Genomic DNA, 14,451 nt, shown 5'->3' on the forward strand with positions numbered 1-14,451 from the left:
AAGCCCATCCCTCAAAAAAGCCATGTACTATACCAACCCGCTCCCAACCAACTCCTCTGCAAACGCTAGGATTTTCTGGCGAGAAGGAAACGCAAATGCTTCTAATCCTTGTCACCCACAACCATCGCTTCTCTTCCGGGACCACTGTTGGCCCATTGCCTAGACCAAGAAAGCGCGGAGCTGTTACTGGGATTCAAGTCACCACTGCACAAAGGAAGTGATGGCCGCAACCTCCCGTGAAACGGAAGTTCTTGCTAGTCACTTGGCAGGTTCCGGAGACTCTCCGAGAAGGAAACACCCCGCACTCCTGAATAGGAAGTGTTGATTGTACGAAACTTCTGGACTACAGTTCCCAGAAATCCCAAAGGGTTATGGGACTACAGCCCGGCCTGTCTGGGGTGGAACTGCTTCCGACTACACCTCCCAGAACCCTCCGCATGGTAGTGCTTCCGCCTTCCCTTCACTGTTTCTTTGGGTTAAACTCAACCTGAGTCGTTTAAGTACGGTTAGCATTTGGCCGCCTTCTTTTTTGTAATTTTTTTTTTTTCAAGAAGAAAACTAGAACGTGGGGATTTAAAGGAAATATAGATATTAAGGGGGAAAAAAGAGAAGCTTCTCACATATAAAGAAAATGAACACATTTTAGCAGGAAAGCTATGCCTATGACAAGAAGACTTGTTTTGTACTGCACTGGACATCGACCTTAAGGAACATGGAAACTCCGACTTGGTTTGACTCCATTGTCTCTTTATATATGCCTGTATTCATCTACTTCTGACTTTGCTGTCTAGCATATACTATTTACTCCAAGATGCCAAGCACAAGGAGTTGCAAGCACAGGCCATAAAACAAACTGCTCCCTTGTTTCTGACAAACGAGAAGAGCTGCATGGGCAAAGAACTGGAGAAAATACTGTAACAGGGAAAAAGTCTCTTTCCTTGGAATTTTTAAAGTTTGAACTCAAGCTTTCCTTTGACTACTCCTATATTGTTCTTTTTGATACCGTATATTTGCTATGAATCTTTTTAGACAAGGTAAGGTCATTGTTATTTAGGGCTGGGGAATAGGTAAGTTGATGTGGGAGATGGAGTCCATATAACTACAACAAGTGAAACTACAGGAAGTATGTACTTAGCACTTTCCTCTGGGCAGGAAATAATTTAAAAAGTGAAACTTCTAAAAATAGTACATAAGTATTGAGAACAGTAATACTTATCAACATTATGCCACACTGGCTTCATGTATCACTTTAAAATTTTGTTACTAAAGAATTTTAAGGACTTCCCAGGTGGTGCAGTGGTAAAGAATCTGCCTGCCAATGCAAGAAACCCAAGATATGCAGTTCGATCCCAGGGTCAGGAAGATCCCCCGGAGCAGGAAATGGCAACCCATTCCAGTATTCTTGCCTGGGAAATCCCATGGACAGAGGAGCCTGGCAGACTACAGTCCATGGGGTTATGAAGAGTCAGATGCAAGTAGTTATAAAGAATTTTAAAGCAGTCTTTAACACTATCATTTCCTTTCAAATATCATATTGCTTAAAAATAATAAAATTATTTTACAGCTGGTTTACTCCAGTCAGTATCCAAATAGATGAATTCATTGTATTTGATTGCTTCTCACCTGAGGCTCATTTATTCTAAAACTATATCCTACACCATTTATAGCCACCACCATCTCTAATGCCCTTGAACTGTTGGAGAAACAAAGATGTAAAATTACATGTCTGAATTCTGGATTTGTCTGTTGGCTTCTCATACTTTCTCCTCAAAACTTCTAAACGTCCTATAAGTAGAATATTTATTTAAAAGCTATCTTAGATACAGGGTTTTTTTTTTTCTCCTTTTGGCAAAAATATGTCATAGAAAGGAATGGAAATATTTGAACATGAAATGTATTCTGTTCAAACAAAGCCAATGCAAAGCCTAGGCAAGTTTCTGAAGAGAAAAACCAAAATAAATAACAGCAAATATGTTAAAAACATCTAACTTAAAACAAGGAAACCATCACCACAAATCACATCTCATGATCCTCTATATTACAGATTCTATCTTTGTGAAAGGAAGGAGAATATTTGATAATCTCAGTTTTGAAGTTTCACATATATTAAACAGGATAAGATAACAGCAAAGATTTTTCAGATGAGGAAAATAATTTGGAGAAAACATTTCCTATGTTAGACATACCCCCACTTGTGTTAAATCCCCTAAGCAAACCTTGCAACAACACTGAAAAGTGAAATGTAGAGCAGTGGTGGAGCATTGGTCCCAGTGCTGCTCTGGATTCTACTCTTGTCTATTATAAATCATACTTGATCTTTTATAACTTGATCTTTTCTCCAAACAATATGTGAAAACTTATAGGTCTAAATCATTTTAATGGTTGATATTATTCCTTTCTGTGGGCTTCCCAGGTGGTACAGTGGTAAAGAATGCACCTACCAATGCAGGAGACTCAAGAGATGCAGGGTCGATCCCTGGGTCAGAAACATCTCCTAAGAGAAGGGAATGGCAACCCACTTTAGTATTCTTGCCTGGAAAATGCCATGGACAGAGGAGCCAAGTGGGCTATAGTCCATGGGGTTGCAGAGTCGGACACATTATTCCATCATATGAGGATGACATAATTTGCTCAATCTCATTCATAGAACTTTAGGTTGTCTGCAATTTTTATTATTGCAAATATTCTTAGAATATGCTCCCTTCTTTAAACCATCTTTTCCAACCTGTGCAATCATGTCTTAAAGACAAATTCTGAGCAGTTGCATTAGTGGTTGAAAGATAATGGTCCTTATACACTTTAATACATATATATAAAATCCTCTTCAGAAGTGTTATACCTGTTTTTGTTTTTGTTTTTTTTCCACTAACATATGGTAAGGATGCTAACTTCTTTCTACTCCCTTACTGACACTGAGTTTAGTTAATCTTTCACTATTGCCGACCTGAATTGGTAAGAATGTAATACTTCAGGGATGGTTTTATTTGCATTTGAATGGCTGTTTCATATACAAACAATAACTAGTATGAAAATGTAATGTAAAAAAAAAAAACCTAAAGGAACTTCCCTGGTGGTCCAGAGGTTAAGAATTCACTTTGCAATGCAGGGGTTTCAGGTTCAATCCCTGGTCAGGGAACTAAGATCCCACAGGCCACAACTAAGACCTGATGCAGCCAAATAAATACTTTTAAAAAGGACAGAAAACTAGGGATAAAATATGATCAAAATAACAAACAAAATAAACAAACAGATACAAAAATACATTGTTATTCAAGATAAAGGTACTGTAAAAGTATGTCCTCCTCCAAAATCCAACTATAATCCCAAACTGAATCACAATTTTGATAGGAACTTGACAAAATGAGCACCTTCTAAAAACCCATTATTAAACAAGATGCTGAGAAAGAGTGGTGTCTGCTTCTGACAATGAACACTTTGGCTTGGAAAATAGAACCAGTAGGAATATGAATACATATCAATGTCTCTGCCGCACCCTTAAAATATCACTTCCATAGAGCTTCTCTACTGTATGAAGAATCTAATGGATTTGAAAACCTGAGTATGGCCTAATTCTTACCATAATAATAACACAGCTTTCATCTCTGAGCACTATTTTGAATGTTCTTAGCAGAGAATACATTTCTAGAGGAGATTCTAAAAACAAGCAAAAACATCTACAGGTTTTGGCTGGACTGAAGCTCTTGCTGGCCCCATCCCAATTAGAATTTCCTTCCTGGGCGCACCCATTAATGGAAATTTGACCTCTAACTACTGTCATTGCCACAAACAGCCCATTTGTCAAGAATCACTTTCTTGGCCTATGACAGCTGATGGGCGTTTCAAGAAAGGTGTTGAGATCCACAGTAGTTTCCTGGAATGCCCTTAAGAAACATGTGCTTTAGTGCTGCACGCTGACATCATGGGTGGTAGCGTCCCTGTCCTTTGCTCTTCCAGCCCTCCCAATGGCTGAGTAAGTGTCTATCATCTGGAACACCTAGAGTAGCTTCTGTTTTCCTCATTGAACCCAGACTGGCTACATTTATAATGTTTCTGTCCTCTTGTGCAGTCTTGGCTGAGTAAGAAGGTCCATGCTATATATTTCCTGAGCCTTGTCGTGCTCATGACGTGCATAGTCCATCTCATCCCTATGAACGCTCTAATGGGCAAGAAGAGATGAGTTGCAACTGATGCCCTTCCCACACTCCTTACACTTATAGGGCCTCTCTCCTGTGTGGACTCAGAGATGAACCTGAAGATCTGAGTTCCAACTGAAGCCCTTCCCACAACTGTCACATTAATATGGCTTCTCTTGGGTGTGATCTCTCTGATGTAAGTGCAAATAGGAGCGGTAGCTGAAGCCCTTATCACACACTTGGCACATGTGAGGCTTTTCCCCTGTGTGAACTCTCTGATGAGTGTGCAGAACTGAGCTGTAGGCGAAAGCCTTCCTGCACACATCACATTTGTAGGCTTTCTCCCCCGTGTGCACCCTCTAGTGAATGTGCAGGTGTGTGCTTTGGCTGAAGCTCTTCCCACCCTCATCACACCTGTAAGGCTTCTCCCCCATGTGCAGCTTCTGGTGAACTTGGAGAATGGAGCTGGAACTGACGCATTTGCCGCACTCTCCCCTGTGTGGACCCTCTGATGGACAAGAAGGTTGGAGCTCTGATCGCAGTCCTTCCCACACTTGGTGCACTTACACAGCCTTTTCCCACTGTGGACCCTCTGATGGAAACACAGGAGCAACCCAAATCCGAACCCCTTCCCACACACATCACAGGTGTAGGGCATCTCCCGTGTGTGGACTCGGCAATGGTTATGAAGACAGGAATCACAACTGAAGCCTTTGCTACATTCCATGCATTTATAGGGCTTGTCTCCTGGAGGGCCATTGGGATTCCTAGGAAGGTTTGAGTTCTGTTTGCAGCCCTGAGCCCACTCTTGACCTTCACAAGTTTCCTCTCCTGAATGGGTTTTATCATGAACAGTATGTTCTGAGCTCTGGCTAAAGTCCCTTCCATACCAATGGTGTTTATAAGATTTTCCTCCGTGTGAGCACTGTGATGAACATGAGCATCAACTGTGAAGCCCATTCCAGGGTTATTACATCTGAAAGCATGCCACACTGCATGGACCATGTGACTGTGTTTGACTGTTGACTTTATAACCAAGTGTTTCCCACAGTTGGTGTATCTACAAAGTTCCTCTCCTTTACATTCTTGGGAATCATCATAATGACGCAAGGTCTGAAAGAAGCTGTCACCACACCAAGCACATCCATCCAATTTCTCTTCTATCTGCTTTCTCTGAGAATTATGTGGCTCAGTCATTAGGTTGGCTTTCTTCCAGGATTCTGGGGTAAAAGGACCTGTGTCAGGCTTTTTCAAGCTGTGATATCTTGATTTTCTAAATTAATGGCATTTATTACCTGGTTTTCATTTTCAGAAATCTGAAGAGACACTCCTGTCCACTCTTCACAGAGGGAAATGTCTCCTAAATACTGGGGACAATCTCCTTGAAGATTCATAACTAACATAATCATGACTCACGGTCAATTCACTGATCCTTTGGTTCCAAATTTGCCAAAAGTAGAGCACTTCTGGTGAGAGGCAACTCAAGCCTTTTCCCTGAAGGTTCATAAGGTTGTTTTTAATCCTGTCTTCTATGAGGAGAAAAAGAATTTGACTAAGCAAACAAGTAGATCATCTATCCAAAGACTCTGAGGATATGAAGCTGGGTGGGATGAGAAGTTGCCACTGGATCCTAGTTGTGTATGAAACAATTAGAAACCTAATCATTCTAATCTGTGAGCAGCCAATCAAAAACCACTGACTGCAGATGCATCAAAAGAAATACTGGAAACAATTTATAAAGGAAGAAATTCACCTCTCTGCTATTAGAGTAGTCCATAAAAAGACTTTAGTCATTTTGCTAATTGGCTTTTAAGTAATGGATTTGATATCCATGATGTCTAAAGCCTGTAGTCTTTTCAGCAATATTTAAAAATAAATTTATCTAGAATAACTTTGCTTCCAAAATACACAAGCTTTTATAGTTTTTAAGCACATATTCCCTGTGCAACAACTTTGAAACTTAATAAATCTCTGTGTGGGTACTTTTGTAAGAATTATGTACATCTGTGAGGCTTTAAAGGGAGATGCACTTTTAAACACTGTACATATTGAACCACACTGAAATGGAATGCACCATACTTAAAATTTGTTGTTCACTGTGAATTCACTTTCAACATGTTCTTGGTTATTGCTGTTTCTGACTGAAGGGGTGAGTATACATCAGAAAGAATCATCATAGTTACTATACCATGTGACTCTTTATTTATTACATGATATGAAGTTAGAAGAACAAAAATATGTAAAAAAACAAAACAAAACCCCCCAAATATAAGGGGAAGGCTCCCATATGATTTATGTAATATATATAATAATGGAGTTCTGGACATGGTGAGAGACATAAAGGATCATGGAGACCTTCAAGGATCTTGTAGAAGGTTGTAGAAACAAGCAGCAAGTCCTTTCTCCTAACCAAGTCCTTTCCTTTACATCAACTATTAAATGTGATAGAACTATCATGTATATTTGTGTACAACCTGCACAACTGTACACAGCGGGCCTACAGCTGCAGTGGGGATTGAAATGGGGATAATATTGTGAAATATGGGACATCCTTTTTATCTTCCCTGAGGTTCTCTGGCTTTGTGAAGAGACAAAATCTGTCAAGACCCTGTAGTCCAATTCCCAGCTTCTCCTCTTTGAGGTTATTGCAGAATCTCTAACAGCCTAGGAGAATGGGCAGCGTGGAACTGTTCACAGCCTGGCGCCCAGGGAAGCAAGATTGTATGAAAGGTTCATAAGAAATAAAGGGTTGAAGATGGTCACAACACCTTGGCACCCAAAAACAGGCTTCACAAAATGTCACAAATATCATCTGGACACTGCTTCTAGTTCAAGGTAATTTTCTGATTCATTTTATTGAGTGACTTTGGTTCATAAAGTGGTGTCAGAGGAAACAGGAACAGGCTTAAAGCAGTAGTTTTCCAACTGTTTGGACTGTACCCATAGCAAGAAAAGCATTTACACTGTGACCCAGTTCCTACACAGACACACAGACCAGAAATGAAAATACTGTGATCAGTTGAGGCTTACCTTACCAGGTGCAATGTACTCTGATAAATCCTTTTGTGTTCTAGTCCATGGATTTGTTTTGCTTTTTAGAAATTGCTAGCTATGACATGGTCACTTGATTTCAGGACTCACCAATGGGGTCAGTCCTGCACATTTATGCCAAGGAGGCCTGTTTACAATCTATGGACATGGCAGTACTTCATGTCACCTGGTTATTACAAGCACAGGGCTGAGGGTCAGACTGGGAGGTTCAAATCCTAGTTCCTCTGACAAGCTGGGTGATCCTGGGCAAGTTACTCGTCCACTCTGCACCTCAGTTGCTTGCTCTGTAGAAGGGGGACAATAAGAGCAACTATCTCGTAAACTAAACTGAGGTCACAGATTCCTGTATACAGGCCTCTGAGAAATTGAAGCTAGGATAGATATTGATCAGCAAGAGAGCAAATAAGCAGACACTCATAGTGTACTGACTACCAACCATATCCTAACTTGGTTCCTTTAATACCAGTTTGTCCAAAACATTGTTTAAGAAAAAGAAAACTGGAAAAAAAAAAAACAACAACCCACATTGGTTTTATTCTAGAGGCAAACAAGGGACCAAGGCCTTGGTAATGTGTGAACTTCCTCAGTCTTGTTCTGGAAAATATGAGGGAATGAGAGCTTAAACACATGATGAGATCAGTGTAGGCTTGCCAACTGCATCGGATGCCCACAGGCAGGGGGCACAGGCCTGGGGAGATCTCCCTCACCCACCCACAACTCACAAGGGACCACCTGCTCACAGTTATTAAAACTCATTAACTGCAGGTTGTCATCTGCATGTGTATCTCTTAGGAGGTTTCCCTTTGTGCTCCAACTGGAATATTCTATCCAGTTTGAAGCTGATCACTTGAGAAAATGGGACCACTGGTTTGATGCTTAGTTACAGGGGTTTGTTGTCCTCACCCATGGAGACCAGGTTCCTGAAGTTCTCCAGCATCACGTCTTGGTACAGGTTTATCTGGGCAGAGTCCAAGAGTGCCAGCTCTTCCTTGGAGAAGACCATGGCCATGTCCTTGAAGGTCAAGGTTTCCTAAAACATCAAGTACATGCCACGTTCATCATCTGCACCAATGACTCCTGGAAGAAGAGCTACACTGGAAGCTGCTGTATCAGTCATTAAGTTTTTATCTTTTTGCTCCAAATCCTCTTAGTTCCCTTACCAGGAATTGAACCTGGAGCCACAGCTGTGAAAGCATGGAGTTCTAACCCCACCAAGGAATTCTCCAAACCCTTGCTTTTGTTTTCTTTTAAAAAAATATTTATGTATTTGGCTGCCTTTCCCCATGCTGGTTGTGCCACAGCATGTGGGATCTTAGTTCCCAGACCAGGGATTGAACCCATGTCCCCTGCATTGCAAGGTGGATTCTTAACCACTGGATCACCAGGGAAGTCCCTTATTCTTGATTTCTGTACTTATCTCTCATGGACCAGGGACAAGCAGCTCATTGACTGGCACTGGTAAGCAGACTGAACTTGGGAGCAGCCCTGAACCAGGCAGTCTGACATTTCTGAGCCTGTTTCTTAATTTCTCCAAAGGGAATAATGCCACTACCTCTCCAAGCTGTTATAAATAAAGTAAAGTGCCTACCACACAGAAGTCACTCAAAAATTGCTGACTTACTTTTGGAAAATAGAGATACCCAGCTCCTCAGAATGGACATGGCATTTAAGAGAAAGAAAGGAAACTTCAGCTTACCGGGAGCTTAATCATACTGTCTTCCTCTTAGAGAGAGCAGGAGCCAGAGAAACCAGAACTGCAAAGAAGAGAGAATCCATGAGACCGGGGGTTTAACAAGTTGTGAATGAATATTGGTTCCTTCTGGACTGGGCAGTTTTCTCACACACTCTTTTTTTTTCCAAGATGTCTTTTCCTCTTCTCTCATTCTCACCAGACCAAATTCCCACCTCCTCAAGGCCCCTGCCCACCAATCCCATCCCAGACACCTATATAACTCCTATCTCTTTCCTCAAGCTTTTGGGTCAAACTGTCACATTTTCTTTATATATATATATATATATATATATATATATATTTGGCTGTGCTGGGCCTTAGTTGTGGCACATGGGATCTTCAGTCTTGATTGCAGCACAGTTGTGCCATGTGGGAATCTAGTTCCCTGACAAGGAATCGAACCTGGGCCCCCTGTACTAGGAGCATGGAGCCTTAGCTACTGGACCACCAGGGAAATCCTGCCATTAGGTTTTCAACATAATGAATTTGAGAAGGACACACACATTCTGACGACGGCAGGTGCCACTTCTCCTATGATAGCATTATACTGCAGTGGCTTAATTGCCTTCTGCCTGTCTCTAAGCTCAGAGAGGACAGGGACTGCATTCCCTCATGTAACACATATTTATTAAGTGCCTATTGGGTACCAGGCAGTGATCTGGACACTGAAGATACCACAGTGATCAATGTTATGGAGCAAAAAATTAAAAAAGCAGGGAAGGGGGACTGGGAGTGAAACAGGGTGGTCAGGAAATGTCTCACTGAGGTGACACTTCATGAAGTAAGGGAGTGGGCAATGCAAGTATGTGTACAGAGCATTCTAGACAGAGGAAATAGCAAGTGCAAAGACCTTGAGGTGGCAGCATGCCCATGGCTCAAGTGGAGTGCGTGTGGGAACGAGCAAGAGGGAATGGAGCAGGTAAAGGGAGCCAGGCGGTAGGTGCTATAAGAACACTTGAAGGTTTGGGCTGCTAGTCTCATTAGTTAGAAGTTATGGGAGGATTCTAAACCGAGGAGTGACCTGATTTAACTTAGGTATTAGCAGGCTCATGCTAGCTGCTGTGATGAGTGGACGGCCAATTGGGATTGACATATATATACTGCTGATGCTATGTCTGAAATGGGTAACTAGTGAGAACCTACTGTATATCACAGGGAATTCTATTCAATGCTCTGTGTTGACCTAAATGGGAAGGAAATCCAAAAAACAGGGGATATATGTGTAGCTGATTCAGGCCTTCCTTGCTGGCTCAGGCAATAAAGAATGTGCCTTCTATGCAGGAGACCCAGGTTCGACCCCTCAGTTGGGAAGATCCCCTGGAGGAAGGAATGGCTACCCACTCCAGTACTCTTGCCTGGAGAATTCCATGGACGAAGGAGCCCGGCGGGCTATAGTCCATAGGGTCACAAAGAGCCAGACATGACTGAGCGACACACACACACACACACACACACACACACACCCCTGATTCATTTTGCTGTACAGTAGAAACTAACACAGCATTGTAAAGTAACTATACTCCAGTAAAAATTAAATCCCCACAAAATCAGAATAGACATACACACAAAGAATGGACTACCAATGGTAAGAAGGGAGCAGGAAGACTAGTTAGGTGGTTTTCAGGAAATCCCAGTTAGAAATGACAGTGCCTTGGACCAGGGAAGCATAGGTGGAGGTAGTGAGAAATGGCAGGGATCAGGATTTATACGGATGATCTGGTCAATAGGATCTGTTGATGGTTTGCATGTGGGCAGAGAAAGACAGACAGGAGAGGAAACTTTGGCCTCAGTTACTGCAAAGACGGAGTTGTCCTTGACAGAGATGGGTAAGTCCATAGGAGGGATAGGTTTTGTAAGGAGGATCAGAAGTTCAGTTTTGGAAATAATAGGTTTGAGATGTTGAAAAACACACTGATATTCACAGAGACAGAATTGAAAAACTGTCCCATTTACAAGGGACAAAGACATAAATGACCTCAATTTCATTGAGAAAGGAAGTAAACTGCAGAATTTTATTGAAAGGCCTGAAACTCTGACTACACCTCGGAGCTCACAGGGACTCCGAGGGCATTGGGGTCTAGTCTGAGGGTGGATTTCCAAGGTCTGGCCCCACATACTATGTGCAACTAAGAGGAAAATCCAACTTTCCTATGCTTTAGGCATTTCCTAGCTAGTTAACTGGAAAACTGTTTCCAAAATATTGTATTATGGAAATTTCTAACACATGCAGAGGCAGACAGAATAGCACAGTGAACCCCCATGTGCCAGCCACTTGGTTTAAACAGTTATTAACATGTGGTCACTCGTTTCAACTACACCTCTGCCCATTCCCCACATATTCACCTACTATTTTGAAGCAATTCCCTGACATATTATTTTGTCCATACATATTTCAGTAAGTAGCTCTAATCATCTTTAAAATGTTAATATGACACCTCAATAATTCTGTAATATTATCAAGTGTAGAGTCAGTATTCATATTTATTGACTGCAGTTTAAGAATTTACCATTTGCTATGTGTCTTATAATCCTCAAAGATAGCACTCTCTGTCTTCATACTGTATTCAGAGACATACTCCCGGCCCGGACACGCAGAGAAGGGATGTACAGTTTGAGTTGCCCCCCTATTTCCAGAGGCCAGAACTTCTGCCCTAAAGTCAAGATTGCCCCGCTGGAGTCAAGAGCTGCCACACCGCAAACGCAGAAGCCTTCAGAAACTAAGGCTCCAAGGATGCAGGGTGCTGAGCCGGAATCGCCCCTCCGCCGAAACGAGGAGTGAACAGACCAAGCTGTCCTTCCTATTGGAGATGACACAACTCCTTGGGTCAATTCCTCTCCCCATCAGGGAGGGAGGGTGTGCGGGTGTGTGTGTCGCTCAGTTCTGTCCGTGGATTCTTTGCGACCCCATGGACTGTAGCCCGCCAGGCTCCTCTGTCCTCTCCAGGCAAGAATACTAAAGTGGGTTGCCATTCCCGACTCCAGAGGATCTTCCTGACCCGGGGGTCTCCCGCATTGCGGGCAGATTCTTTGCTGACTGAGCTACCAGGGAAACCCTCCCTATCAGGGGCGCACGGCCCAAATCAGCATCTCCAAAACCTGAGGCCACGCCCCCTGTCCCCCGCCTCGGTTCAGAGATGCACGTGCCAAGAGTGAAACCAACTCTGACCCGGAGTTGCACACCCTACAAACCTGCAGGGGCACCACCTCGCAAACCAGCCCAAGCTCCCCACTCCGGATCCCTTCCAGGGAGGTCGGACCGGAGTCCCTCACCACTCCACCTGGCCGAGGAAGTCCTTTTATTGGTCACTAGTCCCCGCTTCCAACGCCTCCCATTCCAGTCACAAGGTCGGGTTACAGTTTCACAACCCCCAACCCCCATACACAGTGACACCTGGGAAGGGGGCGCGGCCCGAGCCACACTCACCTCAGCGCCACGAACAACGTCGCCCACAGCATCCGTCCCGGACCATGGCGCATGCGCGAGGTAGCCTGTGGACTACAATCCCCAGAAGCCCCTGCGCGGCACTAAGGGCCGCGCCAGGTTGCTCGTGGTTTACGGTGCTGCAGGGACCACCTAGACTCTATGTTTATAAAATAATAACAACAATCACAGTAGCGATAAAATAACAGCGAAATGTTAATGATAATTTTTTAAAATCTCTACCCAAGATAAAAAAGAATGAAGAGTCAATGTCTTACCACCTAAAAATAAGCACTTGTTCTATTTTAGTGAAAATCTTTAAAGGTACCTATTCTGTAGATAACATATTGAAAAGCAGAGATATTACTTTGCCAACAAAGGTCCGTCTAGTCAAGGCTATGGTTTTTCCAGTGGACATGTATGGATGTGAGAGTTGGACGGTGAAGAAAGCTGAGCGCAGAAGAATTGATGCTTTTGAACTGTGGTGTTGGAGAAGACTCTTGAGAGTCCCTTGGACTGCAAGGAGATCCAACCAGTCCATTCGAAAGGAGATCAGCCCTGGGATTTTGGAGGGAATGATGCTGAAGCTGAAACTCCAGTACTTTGGCCACCTCATGCAAAGAGTTGACTCCTTAGAAAAGACTCTGATGCTAGGAGGGATTGGGGGCAGGAGGAGAAGGGGATCACAGAGGATGAGGTGGCTGGATGGCATCACTGACTCGATGGACGCGAGTCTAAGTGAATTCCGGGAGTTGGTGATGGACAGGGAGGCCTGGCGAGCTGAGATTCATGGGGTCGCAAAGAGTCGGACACGACTGAGCAACTGAACTGAACTGAACTGATTCTGTAGACATATCCTTTACTTTTTTTGTTTGTTTGTTTTTGTTTCAATTGTTTATTAACTGACCAGATTACAAAAATAATCCTGCTAGATACCTTAGTTCATCCTTCTATATAAGCCTGTTGATCTGGTCTTCCCTGTTGCCAGCATCTCCACCTTCTACAAAATGGGTGGTCTTTTTCTTCATTCCACCTCGTGGAGAAGACAATTTAAAGGGCCAAAGGAAGTTGTTTGCTTCTTTGAAACGTTTTCCAGTGGTATAGATCTCATGAATCAGATCCTCCATGCAGATGATGCCATATTTCCTAAAAGATAGAGCAATCAATGCGTTGTCTGTCAGGGCAATTCGCTTCTTATTGATTTTGCCATAACCACGCTTGTAGATCAATTCATTTACGAACTTCAGATTTGGGTACCCCCATGCAATGTATGGCTCCACAATTCGCAGCATGTTAATTGAAGCCTTGTTGAGCTTCACAAAGGTGCCACTGAAGATCTGCTGGAGGTGAAGGAGCTGCAGCACCTTTCGAACCTCCAGGCTCACACTGTTGAGAACTCTGATCCTGATGACAAATGCCAATTTGGGTTCCACGGGTACATAGAAGTTGCTGGCTTTTCGTGCTATCCTAGCCATTCGAATTTCAGTTCTGTATGTCTGCCTGTATTCCTTGTGGTAATGCTTAGCTTTTTCATAGATAAGCTTCCTCCTTGCCTTTCGAAGCATCTTTTAGGCCAACTTTGCGAGATTGTTTCGCTTTTTCTTAAGGGTTTCTGGCACAGCAGAATCCTTCTTTTTCTTCTCTTCTGCTCCCTCCATGGTTCCAGCCGGGAAAGAGGCTATCCTTTACTTTTATAAACACACAACTTTTCAATTAAAATTTACTTCTCTTTTTTTCAGGGTTTGTTTCCATTTAAGGAGGCTCTGGGAATCTTCCACAGGACATCTGACATAACTCTGTACTTTCCCCTTAGGAGAAGCAGAAAGACATATGAACTAGTCAGTAGGTGCTGTCTTTTATCAGGGAATTGTAGGAGTTTGGGGTTCTCTTTAAAGAGACACATTTCAACAAATTATGAAAACATGGAAAGCTTTCACATTCTGTTTGAAATCTCCCTTGTTGGGACTTAATGCTTTTTCTCATTTTAAGATTTCTATTAAACGTCTTCATTTTTCAATGCCTTAAATTTGAATTGGGGTTGAATTGGGCCTTAAAATTAAATAAGGAGTATATTAGAGCCTATAATTCTGACCTATAGAGAAAGAGTCAAGAAC

The 14,451-nt window shown here is 42.8% G+C and overlaps 1 pseudogene; it reads right to left on the reverse strand.

Moving 5' to 3' along the window:
- Window positions 1-13,287: 13,287 nt before the first annotated feature.
- Window positions 13,288-13,995, reverse strand: LOC128062936 (60S ribosomal protein L7-like; annotated as a pseudogene).
- Window positions 13,996-14,451: the final 456 nt, after the last annotated feature.

This window comes from Budorcas taxicolor, chromosome 18 (genome assembly GCF_023091745.1).
Source record: "Budorcas taxicolor isolate Tak-1 chromosome 18, Takin1.1, whole genome shotgun sequence".
NCBI classification, from domain to species: Eukaryota; Metazoa; Chordata; class Mammalia; order Artiodactyla; family Bovidae; genus Budorcas; species Budorcas taxicolor.